Raw genomic sequence first — 18,411 nt, forward strand, 5'->3', positions numbered from 1 at the left:
CCCAAGGACAAGAACCCTCCCAACACGCTAGAGCTCCGCCCAATTGAGAAATAATGGCCTTTTGTCAAGCGGAACCTGAAGAAGACCAATAATACTGCTAAGGACGAGCAGCAGTTCAAGGCAAACTGGCTTTCTGCGGCGAAGAAGGTGGACAAGGTGGCTGTACAAAATCTGATGGCAGGGGTTAAGCGTAAGGCCCGACAATTCGGATTCGGAAAAGCGGAAGCCTAACTGAGTATTTTTCCAGAATTTTATACTAATTAAACTTGAAAAAGAAATTTAATTTGATTTTTAAAATAAACGATTTCACCGATTTACACGCGTTTTCCCTTGACCAAATTTTGACCGTATCACCCTATATTGAACTTTAATAATCTCAGAATCTCTGAACAAAAATGTTAATGGTTTTTCTATCTTATTCAACTGAAAATCGGAAATTCGACAAATTGTAGCTTTTGGCACCGTTGTTGGCACCGTTGAGATCTTGGAATAAGAAACAGGTTTTTAAAGCCCTTATCAGGCAGGTTAAATACCTATATCAAGAAAAAATAGGGGCAAATCTTTTTAAATTTTTACATTTTATCGTTGAAACAATAAATCTACGCTCAAATCACAATCTTACAGTAAAAATAAAAGAGCTTCAAATGATTCGATAAAAATACGATATGAACAAAATATTACCATGAAACATGGCCTAACTATGTTTCATGCAAAAGAACTTGTGGTAACTAATATTTCACCAAAATTTCAGCATTGACGTGTGCTCAACATCCGTTTCTACCATTTTAAATCAAATGATATCAAAATATTGCATAAATGAAAAATAGCTCAAAACATAAAAATTTGCATTTAGCTCGCCAGTTTCGGAGATCGGCTATTTTGACTACATTTATTATGAATTATTTTTACAAAAACTGTAAGAGATTTCAACAAAAAAAAATGCTCAGACGTATATTAAACATCTCAAAACAATCTCAACACTTTCTTTGCCTCAGTATTAGATATATTACACAAACACAATTATGAAAAACCCAAATGTCAAAAATACCGATAGCCATAAAACAAAAACAAATGCGAAAAATACCGGTAGCCAGAAAACAACGCAAGAAGAAACTGTGTTATAACAATCATACCGCCTAAAAGTACTGATAAATGTTTAGTGTGTAGAAAATTTTAAACTTTTAGTTTAATTATGTAAGAAAGATTTTATAACACTTTGTTCAACAAAATCACAACATTATCTATATTTACAGTAGAATCCAACATAAAATAGACCGACCAATTCGCCTTTACAAAAGCACTATAGATTGACTATTTTGAAAATAGGACTAAGAAAATAAGCTATTAAAATACAAATGATTACACTTTTCAAACCAACCCATTTGTAAATCCCTGATGAAGGTGTTAAATACACTACACCGAAGCGTAGGATTGAAATTAATTTTTGTAAGAAACTGGACTGATTTGCCGATAATAAATTCAACAAAACATACAGTCAAAAACTCAACATCATCATTAGTTTTTGATTCCCGGAGAAAATAATGATCAAAGTTGAAAATGCGCAGCCATTGATACTGCTCGGCCATTGGGTCTCGCACGGTTTTTATTTTGAAAAAAATACAAGCAATATAGTGCAAAACAATAACAAGCTAAGTGTGTTTTAAAACGCGTGATTATTTTATAGTCACATATTTACAGCCATATTCAAGAGATTCATAGTATTTTTGTTACTGGTTTATATTTTATGTTTGAGAAAGAAAAAAGATCGGCAAACATTTACATAAATCATATTTATTATTCAATAAAAAAATGTTTTTTGCAAAAAAAAAGTTGTTATTGCTACATATTTAAATTTTTTTATCAAAATATTATGTATCAATTAATAACAAACAGCTTACTGCATTTAAGTCATGAACAAGACTTTGAAGATATTCGCAAAACTGTTTTTAATACAAATTAAAAATTATAGTTTTTTTTTATGTTGATGTGTGCAGATCCTGGTCGATTTTGGCACGGTTTGATTAAGGCACAGCTTCACATGTGCATTGGGGTGTCCCGAAATTGTGAGGCTTGGTTATTCCGCCGAAAGTCGCCAGGCCGAAAGCTATTCGGCTGAAGGTCATTCGGCTGATGGACGTTAGACCAAATGGATTATTCGGCCAGCGCGGCGGTTATCCAGCCAAAGGCACTTAGACAAATGGTTGCTAGGCCGATGAGACATATTAACCCTTCATTTCATGATTTTTTATTTTTTCTCGAAAAAATTCTCAATGATGAATACATGAAGGGAAAAATAAGGAAAAAATATTATTTTCACATAATTCGGTTATTTAGCAAAAATATTAATTGTTGCATATTTGCAACAACATGAAACGGTTACACCTTTTTTTCTTCACACTTGACAACTGGAAATAAATGCTTATTCCTAATTTCTTTTGCACTAATCATAGTTTTCGCACAGGAACTTCGCAAATCTAGATTTCTGGACACCGGAAAGTTAAGAATTTATCTGGGAGTAGTTATGTATGTTGGTTTTCCACCATGGGTGCACGGATTCACCGCAGTTTTGCCTAAGTATGTGCTCTCATGCATTCTGGAACCGACCCCATGGCTTCGTATGTAGGTATATTTTGGAAGAACGAGTCAATCAGGTTACTTAGAGGTATTCCGGCATCCGTGCATATACCTGGCCAGCTGGCAGCTGGTTAAACATTCATATAATCAGTTATAAGAGGAAACACATCTTACCTGTCGGCTTCTTATGGGATTCGAACCCAAAAGTTGTCTCGCCGATACCGGGAATCGAACCCAGCCTGGCACATCGGAACCAGACTCGCACCAGCTTATCCACTAGACTACAAAGACTCTCGAGAAATCAGCTAGGAGTAGTTATGCGATAATATACCACCTACTGAGGAAATTATTCCTCACGTTTACTTGAAGGTGCTAAAAAAACGAACACACACATATAGGATCTCAGTGAAACTTCATGTTTCTTTGAAGAGATCTAATTTACTTAACTCTAAGGCGTACATCTTTCAAGGATTTTATGGCTAGCATCTTACCACCAGACCACGGAAAGAGCACTATATGTGTCGTGATCGGGATTCGATCTCATGGACTCTGGCTTAGATGGCTGGAACGCTATCCTCTAGGCCACGACCGGCGGCAAAATGGAAAGCTTCTTACCTATACAACTTTTCTGAACATAACCTTGAACAAATCAACACATATCAATTCCGAAAACGTATTTAAATTGGTTCTGATAAAGATTCTTAATCTTAAATCATACCATAACTATATGCCAGTTTTAATGAACAAACTTGATATTGAAGAGCAAAGTCTCAATTTAGTTTTGAAGGAATGATCCAATTACAAATTACATTAAACTATTAAATATCATTTGTTGGCAAAATTAAAAGAACAATAAAGATTTCTTCGGAATGAGCATTAGAATTTGGAACATGATTCTAAAATTAGAATTCAAACTTGAAATCAGTTTAAGAATAAAAAAGAAATAAAAATAAAACTAAATTCGAGAACAAAAAGTTTCAATTTAAAATCAACTTCCAGAGCTTCCAGGAAAAGGTTAAATAGTATAAATAAAGAGCATTTTTCGTCGATTGATAATAAGAAACGGCTCATACTTTAGTAAAAAATAATGAGCATTGAAATTTTCAATCAAATCATTCCTTCATCTCTAAGAAAAAAAAAGCAAAACAATACTTCAAACCTCGGTTATCGAATGTTGGCAGATAGTACTGAATTTTCAAGTGGAAAAATAAAAAAGCGTATTCGTTATTTGTTTTTAGATTTTTAAACTCTCTGGATAAAGCCCCGTACTTGAGTTTGAATCACGTTGAATAATATAGAACTTTTGAAAATTGGTGTATGCTTATTTTGCAAGTTGTGAAGGCATCCGACATTTTTTTTTTATTCAAAATATGTATTTGTTATACCAATGGGCCGCGGAAAAAAAAATCAAAATAATGTGTTTTACATACGCTGAATTACAAATCCCAAATAAGTTAATTATTCGGACCCGTCCTAGTTTAAAGTTTGATAAATTTTGAACTTTTTGTAATATTTTTCTAGTTTTGATAACGGTTTAGAGCAAAACTTTTATTTTTTCCACCTCGGGGGCCCTCTTTATTCAGGGGGGGGGGGCAATTTTTCTCATCCCCCCCCCCCCTCTTAATACGGCCTGAACATGATAATAAATCATTTATAACGAAAACATTGTCATCGGGAAACAAATACACTGTTTAATGATGCAAGTTTCGAAAACACACTATGGAACCCATATAACTACCTAGGGTACTACCGTTGCATGGTGTTGCATATTTGCAACAGTTATTGAAAACCCATTATATCAGAGAAAAAACAAAAAAAAAAAATCTCAAATTTTGTTTATTATGTAAATTACTTTAGTGGGAATACGAAAATATTTTTTTTGAGTCGAAAAAAAATTCTCAATATGAATAACACTAGGCATAAAATTTGAAAAATTAGGCTTTTTCCACATTCCATATTTTTCAGATTCAAGTGGGTTTTTTGGTTCCTATAAACACTAAAAATATTTTTTTTTAATGGAACGTGATCTTGAAACTATAAATACTATTCCCATCGAAAAAAAAATTACTTTTTAGCAAAATGTGAAGTTTAGAACAGTTTTATTTAATTGTTGCATATTTGTAACTTTATGAAACGAAGGGTTAACACTTGTCTGCATGTTATGCTATATAGTCATCAGGTTATGCCGAATGGACGATAGGCCGATGATCAAATTTTCGTTAGGTCGAATGGATGCTGGGGCAAATGGTCGTTTGGCCGAATCGTCACTAGGCGTTAGGCCAAATGGACGATATGGTTGAATGGACGATAGGCCGAATAGTTGCTAGGCCGAATTAATGCCTAACGACCATTCAGCCTAACGAATGTGCGGATCTAGGGGGGGGGGGGGGGGGGTGATGGGGGTGATCACCCCCCCCCAGGCGAAAAAAAAATAAATCATGAGTAAAATGGTCACAAATTTTTTAAATCAATTTTTATGAGATATAACTTTTACATGTGTCAAAATATCTTAAAATTGACATTACCAGTTTTCTGAGTGCATAAGAATTCAAAAGCTGCTTAAAAATATGCTCGAGTTGTGTATAAACAGTATGCGCGTGTAGAACTTTGTTTGGCTTCTGGCGTGCGAAAAGGATAAAGCTGAATTGTTTGGTGTGTGATTCAAAGAAAGTGTTTGGTGAAAGTGGTTAAGATGGAGAAGAAAAAGGGTATCAAACAAATTGAAGGTCAAGGAAGTTTGATGAGGTTTCTAAAAAAAAGAAAAACAGAAGATTTACAAGGTAAGCTGAACTTTAATACTGTAATGGTGGTGCTTTGGTCAATATTAGGTTTCTTTATTAACCGATATCCAGGGTTGTTGTAAGCGCCAGTACCAGAAACGTCGGTTGATAGTGACTTGTAACGGATTTGTCTTGCCCACAATGCCAGTAACTTGAATTAGGGCGCCACTTCCTGAAAGGAAGGTTACTGACACAAGTTTTTTTGATGCCGGCCGAAACTCTTTAACAAGGCGGGTTGGGTTTTATGGCTTGACTCACCTCACTATGGCCCACAGTAGACCAAACTCAAACAGGGAAAATAATGATAGGGAAACCCTGGCACAAATTCCTAGGTAAAAGAATTGTACGAAGACTAACCATCTAAAATCTTAGTTTCCAATAAGAAAGTTACACTCAAGTTAGACTTGCATTCAAGAGGATTGCATAACTAACTGGCGCATTCCGAATAGAACAGATAACCAACATAAGTTTTTTTTATGGTAAAGTCCTCTATATTATTGTTACCCTAGTGTTTCCTATCAGCTCCTATCTTGTTCCCTTTTCGATTCTAGCTAAATTTTACAAAGGCTTACTTATTCCTATCAGCCGTCGTTCAGCAACAGGAGGTTTGTTTAGTACATACCATAGTCGTTCGGAAATTGGCGGTCACGACTGAGAGGATGTCGGTACGTACTGCGTTGGAGGTTTTATCACACCGGGGGCTCTCAACCACAACCGTGTATGTCGCTGCTGGAGGTGACCTTTCGTTGCAGCTAGATGGCGTAGGTGGGTAGTCGTTTTGGATGGTGACGTAAACGACCAGCTGATGCAACCGACGAAAACAGCCTGTGCAGGAAGGATTCTTAAGACCCGGGGGTTTCTCAGACCACAACCGAGACCTTCACCGCGTTTGCTCTAGCACTGCAGATCGATGAGCATTGGTAGTGGCCGTGTCGGTAGCCCAGACTCGCACCCACGTTGACGCGGGATTCCTGTCAACGGTTCACATTCACAATGTGTTATAAACGGTGAAACAATTTTGATGTTCCTTGTTTCTTACCTTTTACCTCAACAACGCTCGCTATTCTTAAGCGTAGATATTACGGTTCGCTTGTATGAACGGCTAGTTTACCTGTATCACTGATAAGAATTACCCTAGGTTACACGTGGTTCTCAACCAAATAAACTATTCCACTACTTACTTCACGAATCTAAATACAATTTTAATCAAATATTCATAAAACAATATCCGAAATACTTAAGCTCAACTCAAAACGGAATCCAACTTTGTATAATTATCAAAAAGGTAAGAGTCTTATTGCTCTTCAACTAATGTAGCGATATCGCACTCCAAAAAATGGTTACCATCCGGTTTGGCGCTTCGCAATCAAGTCCTCGATGCAAGTTTCCCTTAAGGCAGTCAGGGCATAGTCCTACTTAACAAAAGATCTGTTCTTTATACGCTATCCTGCTCCCACTCATACATACGGTGGCCAACCGGGTTAAGGGAACGTTTCCGTCAACTTAAGCCAAGACTATTCGCGCGCCAAGCTATTTCAGAAGGACCGTTTCTAGCGTTTGCTAGACGAAGATTTACAAAACCCACCACGAGATGGCACTTTTATATTGCGCTACTTTTATTTAAGCGATCCGTTCGGATACTTTAAATAGTCCGTTACACTCGTCCTATCCAAACTCATAAAAATTTTGAAATGGAACATTTCAAAATTTTTATAGAACTACTTTTTTTTATATTTTTTTTCATCATATTCACGTAGTGTGACGTTTTGCACTTAATTCATTCTTTCAAATTTTAAACAAAAAGAAAATATTAATTTCCTTTTTTTTACAATTATTCATTTGGCATATCAATATTGAATTTTCTAAACTTTCTCCAGACGCGTTGCAGCGTTATCACTTCTGGAGGTTTAAATTTATTTTTTTTGTTTTTTTTTTTTTTTTTTTAAATAATTTTTCTCCCGACACGCGTCCGCGTTAGAACTCAAGGAGGTTTGAATCTATTTTCATAACTTATCTAATCATTTATTCTGTATCTTATTAATCATACTAAATATATCTTCTATTGTTATCACTATTTATTTATTATTATGTTATTTACTATATTTTTCTCCGGACGCGTTTCCACGTTCGAACTCACGGAGGTTTAAATGTGTGTCTCCTGCCTCTTCAATTTTCTCCCGGGGGTGTTGCCACTTCTAAACATCGCGGAGGGTTAAATTTTACTATTTATTCAAAAATTTCTCCGGGCGCGTTTCCACGCTTGAACTCACAGAGATTTAAACTTTCTCTCCTGCCTCTTCAATTTTCTCCCGGGGGTGTTGCCACTTCTAAACATCGCGGAGGGTTAAATTTTACTATTTATTCAAAAATTTTCTCCGGGCGCGTTTCCACGCTTGAACTCACAGAGATTTAAACTTTCTCTCCTGCCTCTTCAATTTTCTCCCGGGGGTGTTGCCACTTCTAAACATCGCGGAGGGTTAGATTTTTCTAGTATTTTTATTTTTTTAATTTCTATTCTATTTTTTTCTTAAAATTTCTCCGGACGTGTTGCCACGTTTGAAATCACGGAGGTTTGAATTTGCTCTCCTGCCTCTTCAATTTTCTCCCGGGGGTGTTGCCACTTCTAAACATCGCGGAGGTTTAATTTTTTTTTCCATTTACAAAAATTTCTCCGGGCGCGTTTCCACGCTTGAACTCACAGAGGTTTAAATTTATTCTCCTGCCTCTTCAATTTTCTCCCGGAGGTGTTGCCACTTCTAAACATCGTGGAGGTTTAAAATTTTACTTTTCATTTATTTATTTATTTATTTATTTATTTATTTATTTATTTATTTTTTTATATGTAATGTTTGTTTTTTTTTTCAACTTTTCTCCCGGAGCATTTCGCGTATAACATCGTAGAGGCTAAATTTTTCTTTCTTGAATTCTCTCCCGACGCATTGCTACGTTGGAACTCAGGGAGGTTTGAAATTTTTGTGGGCTACTCCTTCGTAATACTTTTGTTCTCCCGGGGGTGTTGCCACGCTTTAACATCGAGGAGGCTTAAATCGATTTTTGAACATTTCTCCCGACGCATTTCAGCGTTTGAACTCAGGGAGGACCAAATTGTTATTATAAGTGTAATAGTTTTATTTTTCAGCTGTATTTGTTGTATTCTGATTAAAATAATTTCCTTGATTTCCTTTATACTTCAACTTCGGCCTAACAGTTTCCAAAATTTCGCAACATCAGATCCATAGTCTGATTCATTTAGTATTTTCCTTTTTTTTTTTTTTTGTACACCCTGCGTATCATTACCTCAGATGCACTGTCTGAGAACAAATTCCTTATTTGATTTCAGATCGCTTTGACTGATTCTGCTTAACGGTTCCTAATTCAGGTAACCGACCATTGAGAATGCTGCCATAATTTGATATTGATAGTCTACTTTGTCTAACTAAAGGCGGTTTAATTTTATGGTTAAATATATCAATATCCCCCAGCTCTAAGCAAGCTGAGATATGTCACAGTCCGAGCTGTCATTCTGGATGATTATTATGCTTTGGACGAATTTGGTTACTGGATCTATGATCACCAAATTTTCTTTATTTGGCTATGTTTTATTTTCAGGAAACTATATTTAATGGTAAGTATATGTAAGATAAAATATGCTAACTTTTGCTTCTAGGGATTCAACACGATATAAACTGTAGAAACCATGGAGTGCAATGAGTGATTTTGTGAAACTATGTTCATTAGAAACCGATCGAAGATTGTGTTGATTGTTCCATAATCTGAACGAAGATAACGATATGTATGTTCAACTACTACTACGTAAGCAACATAACGATGCAATCTTAATAAACTAGTTCAGATTCTCGCCACTGCACTGGAAGAAACTCGATATGTTGTGCGAAACTACTGGATACCTCAAATTGAGTGTTTTTTTTTTCGTTTTCTGGTTTATGTGTTTATGCTTACACCGTCATAGCTCATCAAAACATCGAATATCATACGCGTTTTAAAAAAAGAAGCATGATAGCTACCAGAGATCTTACGACCTTCCAAATCTTCTAAAGCATATGAATTAGTTCCCAAAACGTTCGATATGCGAACTTTTGTGTATCTCGGTGCAAATTTACCTACAAAGTTCTTATCCTTGTTAGAAAGGTTAATGTTCTTTTTATAGACGATTTCACCTTTTAGAAAGGTGTGTTTTTGGTTGGATCTGAGGTTGTAATTTGCACTGTACTTCTTATAGGCACATGCTAGATTCTCTCGTACTTTTTGATATATTTCCTCCATGAATTTTCCACGGTCAGGGTTTTCATAATTTTGGTCAAAATTTTCGTCGCGTAAGGCCTCAAAGTTCTTCCCGTTTTCCACCATGTTACGTCCGAAGTTCACAAAGTAAGGTGTAAATCCTGAACTATCGTGAACTGTCGTACAAATGGCCTTAGCGATTTGAGGAACGGATTCATCCCAATCTCTGTGCTCGAGCTTTTTGTTTAACGTGCATCTGATTGCAGTTACAATGACGCGATTGACCCTCTCTGTGGGGTTTGGGCTAGGATGATAAACTGGTAGGTTCCAATGATGGACCCCATACCTGCTGAGCATGTTCTCAAATTGGTGTGACTTAAAGACTTGTGCGTTGTCCGTTATACAAACAGATGGTGCACCGAAGACGTTGAATACTATGTTTTCAACAAAAGTGCAAACGGATGGAGTGGTGGCTGTTTTTAGACATTGGACGAGCGTGAATTTCGAAAAGAAATCACAGACCACCAGAACCCAGACATTTCCACGTTTTGATCGGGGATAGGGACCCAAGAAGTCCATTGAAATTAGCTCCCATGGTCTTGTGCAGAGCTTCGGCTGTCCACATAAGGGTGTCACGTTGTAGTTAGGGGTTTTTGACTCTCGGCAGACCTCGCATTTCGAGCAGAACCGTTTAACATCGGTAAACATACGAGGCCAATAGAATCTTTCTCTCAATTTAGCCACAACTTTCAACGGACCTAAGTGTGCTTCCTCATGCACTAATTTCATTAGTTTTACGCGGTTCTCGAATGGAATAACCTCTTTCCATGTGGCTTTGGGATCTTCAAGTTTTGAGGTGTTAGCAATGAATTTGAATAGTCGATCGTCATGAATTTTGAAGTTAGCGTAGTTCGTCGGGTCTAATGAGACCATTTTTTTAAGCTCGTCAACATACGAATCAGGAGATTTGATTTGCACCAAATTTATTGCCCTAGATAGTGCATCTGCTGGCACGTTTTCACATCCTTTTTTATACTGGAGTGTTACCTCGTATTTGGACAACTTTAAAGCCCATCTAGCTATCCTAGCTGACTTGCTGTCAATAGACATTGTTCGCAAGAAAGTCAGGCTCATCGCGTCCGTTTGGACGATGAACGGATTTCCCTCGACAAAGTGCTTAAAATTTTCAATGCTCATGAGCACTGCTAAGCACTCGCGTTCAGTAGCGCTGTAGCGTCTTTGAGTGCTCGAAAGTTTTTTTGAAAAATAAGCTATCGGCTTTCGGGTACCACTTTGTTCTTGGGTTAACACAGCCCCAATTGCCAAATCGGAACTGTCCGTTTCAATGATGAAAGGCAGAGTAAAGTCCGGGTTAGCTAAAACAGGAGCAGTGACTAAAGCTGTTTTCAATTTATTTAAGGACCTATCTGCTTCAGGAGTCCAGCAGAACTTCTTCTTATCTTTTCGTAACAAATCAGTTATGGGGGTGGTGATTTCCGAGAAATTGTGTATGAACTTTTGGTAAAATCCAGCCAACCCTAGTAGACGACGGACATCTTTAACCGTTTTTGGTACCGGATAGTCGAGTACAGGCTGGATTTTACTAACATCCATCGATAACCCTTTTTCGGAAAGGACGTAACCTAAATATCTAATTTCGGTCTGGCAAAATTTACTTTTTTGAAGATTGATTGTTAGACCTGCCTCGCGAAGTCGTTCAGCTACCGTTTCGATCAGTCTAAGGTGTTCTTCGAATGAGTTTCCTAGGATGATTATATCATCAAGATAGACGTAAACATGTGGTTCAAGATCATGACCTAGTACCAGCGACATTAGCCTCATCATTCCGGCGGGTGCATTCCGAATTCCATAGGGCATAACACAAAACCGGAACACCCCTCGGGTTGTTCTGAAAGCTGTTTTATTTTTTGAGGATTCCGACAATGGCACCTGGTAATACGCTTCTGACAAATCTATGACCGTGAAAAACTTAGATTTTTCGATCCGTTGAAGAATTCCCATCATATTGGGAAACGGAAACTCGTCTTTTCGAGTACACTCGTTAAGTCTACGCGAATCTAAACAGATACGCCACTTCCCGTTGGCTTTTTTCACCGGAAGTAGTGGATTTATGAAGTCCACTGCTCCTGGGCACTCTTCTATAACGCCTAACGTTTTCATGCGCTCAATTTCCGTTTCAATTATTGATTCTATGGTAGGTGACCATCGATAGTATGGTACCTTTCGCGGTTGTGATCCAGGCAGAAGTTCAATCACGTGCTTCACTAAGTGCGTTCTTCCAAAATGACCGTTGTAAGTCGCTGGTAACTTCATTACCGCATTAAACAACGAATTTCGCTCCTCAGGACTTAGTTGATGACCTGTGTCAATTTCTTCAGGCCGTCGAAATGTGTCATTCGGAAGTTCCACAGTCGGCAGTTCAAGACTTTCGTCAACTTCCGGTTGAAAAGAAGGTTCGACAAGCGGGGAAATTGGTTCTAATTGAAACTCTGTTTTAGCAAGGTGATCGTCAGTTAGGGTTTCCACATGAAACATGTGAATGTGGTTGTTAGAATTTTCAGTTAGTTGATTGGACTGTGATCTACAAACGGAATCTGGACTGATAAGCGCAAACCCAAATTTATCTAGGAAATCGATTCCCAATATGAGGTCTTTGGCTACCTCCGGTACGACTACCGTTGGGATCACGTGCGTGATCGAAGCAAATGTATAGGGGATGTTAACGTATCCTAAGCAACTGTAAGCGGTTCCGTCAGCAGTTGAAATTTTAAGAGATACTGGATGAATTTCGAGACCTAATCGTTTTATCAATTCCATTGAACTGATTACGGAGATACTTGCACCGGTATCAGCAAGACCTTCAATGTCTTCGGAAAGTATGCGGACTTTTAAGTGAGGGCATCGGTGAAAAGAGGAACTAACGCGAAAAATCTGGTTGAAGTATTGAAACGGTTTATCAGGAATCTTTGAATTACTGTTTGAAGTTGAGTGATTCCCTAACCCAGCCTCAACTAATCGTTTTTTTGAATCTCTCGAACTGCTTCAAGATTATGCTGATTTGGACAAGTACTAGCAACAGTATCCATATATCCACAAACATGGCAGAATTTCCGCTTCTCTGTAGCACAGTCTCGCCACATGTGAGATGGGCTTCCGCAATTCCAGCACTTCCTAGTCCCATCATTTCTGTTCGCCCAAGGTCTTTGCTCACGATTTGGATTCCTCGAAGGATTGTTGTCGAATCGACTTGGAAGCATGAACACTTCTTCTTCTTGTCCTTCGAAATCGTCTAAGCCAATTTCTCCCTCGCTAATTTGATTGATAATAGGTTTGGGAATTCCAGTGTGATACAAATTAGTTTCCACTGAATCGAGTTTGAAGCACATTTGGGCTAAATGCTCAATTGATGTGATTCTTTCTAGTGCTAGTCGGCGCTTGTAAGATAGTTTCATGTTCTCGGCAATATATTCGAATTTCTCCTGCTCTGACAACTTTCGATTTAAACGAGAGGCATACATTTCCATGTCGCTAAGGTATGCACTAAAAAGTTCGTTTGGGCGTTGCTTCCGATTCCTCATCTCTTCTTTTATTTGACGGTCACGATTAGGGTTATCGTATCTCCACCTCAAATATGCCTCTAAAGTGTCCCAAGAGTCAAATTTTTCCTCGTACGTGGTGAACCACGTGTATGCACCTTCTTTAAACAATAGGTGTGCATGCATTCTAAGCTCCGATTTTGGAATACTATACGATCGACACAATATCTCAACCTGACGTAAAAATCCGTAACAGGTACTAAATTACTATCTCCCGTAAACTTAGGCCATTTTTCAATTATATTACACACGTGGTGCGGCAGACGGTGATACGCAGACGCAACTGGTGTGGGATACGTTTGTCGCATGCGCTCATTCGAAGAGAAAGGAAGATTAGCAAAAGGCATGTTATATGTATTTGGATTTGATTGTTGTAAATAATGATTTACTGATGCAGGTGCATTTTTATATCGATCTTGGTGCCCGGATAATTGCAAAGGAGGAGTCAAATCAAACCGAGCTGTTTTTCGGGTATTCAAATCTGCTTGATCGAACTCAGCTTTCGGTTCAGAGTACTTCGTGTTGTGGAGATGAATTTTTGAGAACTGTCTGGCCATGTCTAGTTCTTCAAGTTTCGATTGGTTTTGATCGATTCCAGATGTGAGAAGATCGCGTACACATGCTTTTACATATGCATCAATTTCGGACACATGAACAAATTCATTAGACGGCGTTTTGGCCATCAGAGGACTTACTTTAGGAAAACAGTTTTGATTAACGAAAGGACTTTGTGTTCGAACGTCTTGATCAGTTGGGATACAATTTAAGTCTGGATATGCAGGGACATCTTTAGGCTCATCACAAGACCTGTTCAAGGATGGCTCTCGAGAGATCTCAATTAGATCATCGTCGTTTCTTGGTTTATGAGAAGGGGGAAGGTTAGTTTGAGATTGTAACTTAGACTGACTTGGATGTTCCCCGAACGTTTGATATTCATTCACCCATTCTAACTTAGTCTTCGCTGGTTTGGATAATGTTTCCCGAGAGACTCCCAACTCCGCCCACCTGCCTTCGCTAAGCGTATGGACGATTGATTTAAAAATCATTTTTTTCGGTATAGTACCAGTATAGGGTTTTGGGTTTTCGGGGTCTGGTCCTTCAGCTTTAGGTAGCTGATTAGAGGTCATCATACTCCCACCTCCTTCGGCTCCTTCAAAAAATTCGAAGGTCCGATTTTGAATGTGGTTTCCCTCGACTGGTGTAGAATTTTTTCGGTCATCGGTTATCATTGAGCGATGATTCGAACCCACTTTATTTTTACTTTTTAACTGTTTCACTACCCAGTCAAAATCAGCTAGATAATATTCCCTCGTGAGCCGGGAAATTAAATCTAACAAGAGCTTCAAATTTTTCTGTTGAACTGAATCATTAGGGGTCTCTCGTGTCACTCTCATGTGATAATGGACTAATCGAGAGAGTAAGCGAGTTCGTATGTGTTTTGGGGGGTTGCTTGAAAGGATGCGTCCCAACTGTTGTAGTTGGTATGGTATTTGCTCATAGTCAAATTCGGTTCCTACGTGTTTAATCATGAGAGCTTCTTCCAGAGTTTCTGAACGTAATATGTTACGGAGGATCCTGTAACGAGTTTCGACTGAACCAACTAAAGACTGACCACGAATTATTAACTCATAGTCGAGCTCTTCCTCCTCAAGATCAGTTGCGTTTATACGATACAATTCCATGGTGTGATTAAGAAAAATTTAAATAACTTTCGTTACTGTAGCTGGTGTATATCGGTTAAAAGTTAGCAATGTTAATTTTGATTATCAGTTAAATATCTAAAGATCGCTTAATTCAATTGAAGTTGAAATATAGTTTTTTTTTTATAAACCAAAGAAAAGAGTATTTCAATCAGAATAACCAAATATTACTAATGACCTATCTCCTAAGTACTCTCCTAAACTATCTAGTAAAAAAATTTCTAAGCTTTACCCTGTCGGGCCCCACGCTGGGTGCCAAAATGTAACGGATTTGTCTTGCCCACAATGCCAGTAACTTGAATTAGGGCGCCACTTCCTGAAAGGAAGGTTACTGACACAAGTTTTTTTGATGCCGGCCGAAACTCTTTAACAAGGCGGGTTGGGTTTTATGGCTTGACTCACCTCACTCTGGCCCACAGTAGACCAAACTCAAACAGGGAAAATAATGATAGGGAAACCCTGGCACAAATTCCTAGGTAAAAGAATTGTACGAAGACTAACCATCTAAAATCTTAGTTTCCAATAAGAAAGTTACACTCAAGTTAGACTTGCACTCAAGAGGATTGCATAACTAACTGGCGCATTCCGAATAGAACAGATAACCAACATAAGTTTTTTTTATGGTAAAGTCCTCTATATTATTGTTACCCTAGTGTTTCCTATCAGCTCCTATCTTGTTCCCTTTTCGATTCTAGCTAAATTTTACAAAGGCTTACTTATTCCTATCAGCCGTCGTTCAGCAACAGGAGGTTTGTTTAGTACATACCATAGTCGTTCGGAAATTGGCGGTCACGACTGAGAGGATGTCGGTACGTACTGCGTTGGAGGTTTTATCACACCGGGGGCTCTCAACCACAACCGTGTATGTCGCTGCTGGAGGTGACCTTTCGTTGCAGCTAGATGGCGTAGGTGGGTAGTCGTTTTGGATGGTGACGTAAACGACCAGCTGATGCAACCGACGAAAACAGCCTGTGCAGGAAGGATTCTTAAGACCCGGGGGTTTCTCAGACCACAACCGAGACCTTCACCGCGTTTGCTCTAGCACTGCAGATCGATGAGCATTGGTAGTGGCCGTGTCGGTAGCCCAGACTCGCACCCACGTTGACGCGGGATTCCTGTCAACGGTTCACATTCACAATGTGTTATAAACGGTGAAACAATTTTGATGTTCCTTGTTTCTTACCTTTTACCTCAACAACGCTCGCTATTCTTAAGCGTAGATATTACGGTTCGCTTGTATGAACGGCTAGTTTACCTGTATCACTGATAAGAATTACCCTAGGTTACACGTGGTTCTCAACCAAATAAACTATTCCACTACTTACTTCACGAATTTAAATACAATTTTAATCAAATATTCATAAAACAATATCCGAAATACTTAAGCTCAACTCAAAACGGAATCCAACTTTGTATAATTATCAAAAAGGTAAGAGTCTTATTGCTCTTCAACTAATGTAGCGATATCGCACTCCAAAAAATGGTTACCATCCGGTTTGGCGCTTCGCAATCAAGTCCTCGATGCAAGTTTCCCTTAAGGCAGTCAGGGCATAGTCCTACTTAACAAAAGATCTGTTCTTTATACGCTATCCTGCTCCCACTCATACATACGGTGGCCAACCGGGTTAAGGGAACGTTTCCGTCAACTTAAGCCAAGACTATTCGCGCGCCAAGCTATTTCAGAAGGACCGTTTCTAGCGTTTGCTAGACGAAGATTTACAAAACCCACCACGAGATGGCACTTTTATATTGCGCTACTTTTATTTAAGCGATCCGTTCGGATACTTTAAATAGTCCGTTACAGACTAATTCTGAATGATTTCTTAATTAGGCCTCAAAGTAGGCAACATTTATTTTCAAGTGATATTATTTCCAGATGTAACAACCGAAAATCTGACTGATCAAACTTTGCAGCCATCCGGGTCTGCTACCGTTAGTCTCTGCTTACAAGAGAGCATGCATGATACCGATGATGATAAGGGGTAAGTACATACGCAACTAATATTCTGAACCATAAAAGCATTGAAATATTTTCAAGTTCTACTAGCAAATCTGACCTCCAGAATGATCTGACGTGCGCATCTGTTGCAGACCCGTTAGTCTATGAAATAGATATAGGTGCTGTTTTAAAGGCTCATCCTAAACCTTACTCAACTATTGATGATATCACAAAGCATAACATTTTAACTAGACACTGGGTACCTCCGCCACAATTCTCGTTTCCATACTCCCAGCATTTGAAAAGTCGAAGTGCTGAAAAAGAAAAACGATACGCAAGTGCAAAACATTTGGAAACATTCAAAAGTTGGCTAGTTTTTTCCAAAGCAGAGCAAGGTTATTTTTGTAAGGTTTGTCCGCTCTTTGTAGTCAATCTCACTGGTGGAGTTAATAAAACTGTTCAATTGTTAAATCTTGTTACCAAGCCACTGACTAGTTTTTCAAAATTGACTGGCAAAGATGGATACCTTACTGTACATGCAGAAAACAAATACCATCAGATAGCTATGGAAGCATCAAGACACTTTTTAAACACTTTCAAAAGTTCTCATAACGACATAATGTGCCAACTATCGCAACAACGGAAACAACAAATAGATGATAACAGAAAAATTTTAAGCTCAATAATAGAAACTGTGAGGTTATGTGGCCGACAAAACATTGCTCTTAGGGGACATAATGACGACGGAAGTATCAGGGAAGATGTCAATCAAGGAAATGTAAGGGCTCTTTTGAAATTTAGAGTTGATGCTGGCGATAAATTACTCGAAAACCACCTGAAAACTGCGCTGTCCCAAAGTGGTCGTAGCTCCTATATCAGTAAAACAGTGCAAAATGAAATAATATCGTGCTTTTCCGAGGAAATTCAAGCCGTTATTCTGAATCAAATTCATGTTGCTGAAGTATACAGTATTGTCTTCGATGAAACTACAGACATTTCTCACGTTTCCCAACTGACTCTTGTTTTCCGTTACGTCCATGAAAAGGAGGTGAAGAAAGTCTTTTTCAAGTTTATTGATTTATTTTCTTCAATGGCTGAAAGCGATAAAAATACTGATCAAGGAAACGAACTTCGTGCCTCAGGTAAAGCTATTGCACAAGAAATCATCAAGATTTTAGAAACTGCAGGCTTACCCAAAAGTAAATGTGTAGGCACAGGCATTGATGGTTGTGCCGTAATGACATCAATAACATGTGGAGCTGTTCATGAGCTACAGAAATGCTTGAGTAATGCTGTCGATTTCGAAGCTAATTTTTGACAGGTCGTGTGTGTGCAAGAAAATGTAAACAAACGGGTGGAAATACTAGCTTCTAATAAATCATTATTTTCTTTGATTTGGCTAGGATTTTCAGAAAATGATGGATACAAATTTGAAGTAGAAGGTTCAGAGATTATTGTGAGGAGGAAATGTGTATGTGCCGTGAAGCATCGCAAATCGACAACAAAAAAGGTCAATTTTTTACTACTCCAAAAACTATTCTGAGTATTTCACATATTTT

General features: G+C 38.2%; 1 long non-coding RNA gene across 1 annotated transcript; it reads right to left on the reverse strand.

Annotated features, from left to right (window-relative positions):
• Positions 1-6,229: 6,229 nt before the first annotated feature.
• On the reverse strand, positions 6,230-6,716 carry LOC129752556 (uncharacterized). The gene is made up of 3 exons (XR_008738890.1): positions 6,536-6,716; positions 6,394-6,473; positions 6,230-6,325 (listed from the first exon to the last, which is right to left on the reverse strand). It is a non-coding gene; the product is annotated as an uncharacterized LOC129752556 (long non-coding RNA).
• Positions 6,717-18,411: the final 11,695 nt, after the last annotated feature.

Source organism: Uranotaenia lowii, chromosome 3 (genome assembly GCF_029784155.1).
Source record: "Uranotaenia lowii strain MFRU-FL chromosome 3, ASM2978415v1, whole genome shotgun sequence".
Taxonomy (NCBI): Eukaryota; Metazoa; Arthropoda; class Insecta; order Diptera; family Culicidae; genus Uranotaenia; species Uranotaenia lowii.